Source organism: Schistocerca americana, chromosome 10 (assembly GCF_021461395.2).
Source record: "Schistocerca americana isolate TAMUIC-IGC-003095 chromosome 10, iqSchAmer2.1, whole genome shotgun sequence".
NCBI classification, from domain to species: Eukaryota; Metazoa; Arthropoda; class Insecta; order Orthoptera; family Acrididae; genus Schistocerca; species Schistocerca americana.
This window is the reverse complement of record NC_060128.1, coordinates 116,183,086-116,187,105: the sequence shown is the minus strand read 5'-3', so window position 1 is coordinate 116,187,105 and position 4,020 is coordinate 116,183,086. Positions and strand designations below refer to the sequence as shown.

At 44.4% G+C, this 4,020-nt stretch overlaps 1 non-coding gene across 1 annotated transcript; it reads left to right on the top strand.

The window, feature by feature from the left end:
* Positions 1-976: 976 nt before the first annotated feature.
* On the top strand, positions 977-1,050 carry Trnai-uau. Its single transcript has one exon. It is a non-coding gene; the product is annotated as a tRNA-Ile (tRNA).
* Positions 1,051-4,020: the final 2,970 nt, after the last annotated feature.

Here is a 4,020-nt window from a genome sequence, read left to right as displayed (position 1 = left end):
GCCGCGCCGCTAGAAACAGATGTTCCGCACATTTCAGTGGCGGGCTGGCAACGGCTCCTGGCAAGTGTGATACAATTGCCACTGTTACTTGGTTCGGGGAAACTCCGCACTGGCGTTAATTCCGCAAGGTTCAGTCCTCGGGTCATTATTGTTCTCAACTGTTCGCAGTTCTTTCGTTAATTCAGCTCAGCATTACATTAAATATAGGTTATAATGAAATCTAGACCTTTCGCTGCTTACAAAAAAAGAAGGTTCAAATTATTCTAAGCACTATGCGACTTAACCATCTGAGGTCATCAGTCCCCTTGACTTACAACTACATAAACCTAACTGACCTTAGGACATCACACATATCCATGCCCGAGGCAGGGTTCGAACCTGTGACCGTAGCAGCTGCGCGGTTCCAGGCTGAAGCGCCTAGAGCCGATCGGCCACTGCGGCCAGTCGTTGCTTACAAAATGGTTCAAATGGCTCTGAGCACTATGGGACTTAACTTCTGGGGTCATCAGTCCCCTAGACTTAGAACTACTTAAACCTATCTAACCAAAGGACATGACACACATCCATGCGCGAGGCAGGATTCGAACCTGCGATCGTTGCAGCAGCGCGGTTCCAGACTGAAGCTCCTAGAATCGCTCGGCCACTGCGGCCGGTCGCTGCTTACAGGCGTTGATAAATATCAACGGGGATTTGATTATAACTTCATTCTTCCAGAGCTGCAAGATTACCAATGATATCTGTACAGACACGTGCTTCATATAGATAAGGCTTACCGGCCAATGGTCGTCTTCAGTGCGTATTCCGCAAGGTTTACCAGAAGACATTCAGTGCGTATTGCCAGAACTCTTACGGGAATCGGTAGATAGTAATGAGTATGGTGGCCAGGCCACTGCAAATGTAGTGTGTGAACCGAAAAGTGTGCGTCTCACGGGGAGCGTACCAGAGATAAATCCCTGCAGCCGCCCTATCGACTGTGTCCTCGGTGGCTCAGTCGGATAGAGCGTCTGCCATATAAGCAGGAGGTCCCGGGTTGGAGTCCCGGTCGGGGCGCACATTTTTCAACTGTCCCTGTTGACATTTATCAACGCCTGTAAGCAGCGAAAGGTCTAGATTTCATGATAACTTCATTCGTCGAGAGCTGCCAGATCTGTACAGATACTAGTACTAGCTTCATTTAAATGTAGGGGTGCCACAACGTTCAGCCCTGGCGCCATTACTATTCTTGATGGTTGGCATGTTGGCAGTGGCTGCTAGCACCTCTGATACAGTTGCAACTCTCTCTCAGTCTGGACTTCCACCCTTGTATTATTCTGGTTAGTAAAAGGGCAAATCTGGTTACCCAGTAGGTACAATTCTTGGGCCACTATTGTTCTACATTTATTCAGGGCGTCCATAATTAACCTTCCAGTTTCAAAACACTGTAGGAAGAGAACCAATGCTCAGAATAACGTCAGATTTGAACAGCATATTATTGATGTGGCACTTAGGAAATGAGGCACTTAAAGTAGTAAAGGAGTTTTGCTGTTTGGGGAGCAAAATAACTGATGATGGTCGAAGTAGAGAGGATATAAAATGTAGGCTGGCAATGGCAAGGAAAGCATTTCTGAAGAAGAGAAATTTGTTAACATCCAGTATTGATTTAAGTGTCAGGAAGTCATTTCTGAAAGTATTCGTATGGAGTGTAGCCATGTATGGAAGTGAAACATGGACGATAAATAGTTTGGACAAGAAGAGAATAGAAGCTTTCGAAATGTGGTGCTACAGAAGAATGCTGAAGATTAGATGGGTAGATCACATAACTAATGAGGAAGTATTGAATAGGATTGGGGGGAAGAGAAGTTTGTGGCACAACTTGACCAGAAGAAGGGATCGGTTGGTAGGACATGTTCTGAGGCATCAAGGGATCACCAATTTAGTATTGGAGGGCAGCGTGGAGGGTAAAAATCGTAGAGGGAGACCAAGAGATGAATACACTAAGCAGATTCAGAAGGATGTAGGTTCCAGTAGGTACTGGGAGATGAAAAAGCTTGCACAGGATAGAGTAGCATGGAGAGCTGCATCAAACCAATCTCAGGACTGAAGACCACAACAACAACAATTATTGATGTAAGGGGAAACGTCACGGAATAAAAAAAAGTAACGAAAACTTTACTATTAAGTGGCGTTGTAAGCATCATATTGTGAATGGAGTCGGCTGAAAATGACACATGAATCGCAAAACGACAGTTATGCTTTGAGCTGCACATTAAACCACCCATATCGTTCAGTGTGTATGATTGCACGTGTTCGGAAATCGATGGCTGTGGCACTGTTAGTCAGGTAAGCCCATCAACCATGGAAAGGTTATACTGCATCACATGGGATAAAACCACATTTTAATTGCCCTGAATCCAAAACTTGCATAAAAAGCCAAGCGACACACATCAAAAATAGTTTTTCATTTCGCAACCTGTACAGAAAATTGGAGTAGAGATCAACATAAACATCATTTCTGCCCTTTTTATTGCTCATGAAAACCACACATTGCATGTTACACCACCATAGAGCGAGACCTTCAGATGGGGTTGTAACAGATTGCTGTACACACCGGTACCTGTAATACACAGTAGCACGTCCCCTTGTATTGATGCATGCCTGTATTCCTCTTGGCATACTATCCACAAGTTCATCAAGGCACTGTTGGTCCAGATTGTCCCACTCCTCAATGGTGATTCGGCGTAGATCCCTCAGAGTGGTTGGTGGGCCACATCGTCCATAAACAGCCCTACTCAATCTATCCTAGGCATGTTCGCTAGTGCTCAAGTCTGGAGAACATGCTGGCCACTCTAGTCGAGCGATTCTGAAGGAAGTCATTCACAAGATGTGCACCATGGGGGCGCGAATTACCGTCCATGAAGACGAATGCCTCGCCAATATGCTGCCGATATCTCAGTTACGTTGCTAAGTTTTTTGCTAATGAAGGTGGCTTCGTGTTCAGGTTTATTTTTGCTTCTGATGAAGGTAGATATACCGAAACCGTGGTCAAGGATCTCAATAAATCATTATCCTGCAATGTTTGGCTGTTACCATTTACCATGCAGATATATCAAAGACAATGGCACACCATACAGAAATTGCGATCTGCGCAATATACAGGGTGATTCAAAAAGAATACCACAACTTTAGGAATTTAAAACTCCGCAACGACAAAAGGCAGAGCTAAGCACTATCTGTCGGCGAATTAAGGGAGCTATAAAGTTTCATTTAGTTGTACATTTGTTCGCCATTTCAGCCAATAAAGTTTTTGGTCCCTTTTTCTTCGAAGGTGCTACTGTAACTGGACTACAGTATCTGGAGATGTTAGAGAATTGGCTGTTCCCTCAGCTCGAACAAGAAGCACAATAATTCATATTTCAGCAGGATGGAGCGCCACCACATTGGCACTTATCTGTCCGTAACTACCTGAACGTCAACTACCCGAGGCGATGGATCGGCCGCCAGGCAGCCCGTGACAGAGCACTTCATCACTGGCCTCCAAGAAGCCCTGATCTTACCCCCTGCGATTTTTTCTTATGGGGGTATGTTAAGGATATGGTGTTTCGGCCACCTCTCCCAGCCACCATTGAAGATTTGAAACGAGAAATAACAGCAGCTATCCAAACTGTTACGCCTGATATGCTACAGAGAGTGTGGAACGAGTTGGAGTATCGGGTTGATATTGCTCGTGTGTCTGGAGGGGGCCACATTGAACATCTCTGAACTTGTTTTTGAGTGAAAAAAAAACCTTTTTAAATAATCTTTGTAATGATGTATAACAGAAGGTTATATTATGTTTCTTTCATTAAATACACATGTTTAAAGTTGTGGTATTCTTTTTGAATCACCCTGTATTACGTGTTCCTTGACTTCTTGCAAGCGTGCGATATAGTTCCGCCGTCTCGTGTAATGAACAATAAACGTACGGTTGGAGTATAGAAGCACTGTGATGACATTGTAGAGTTGCTAAAAAATAGAACACAGCAGGTGATTCTTCAGACAAAT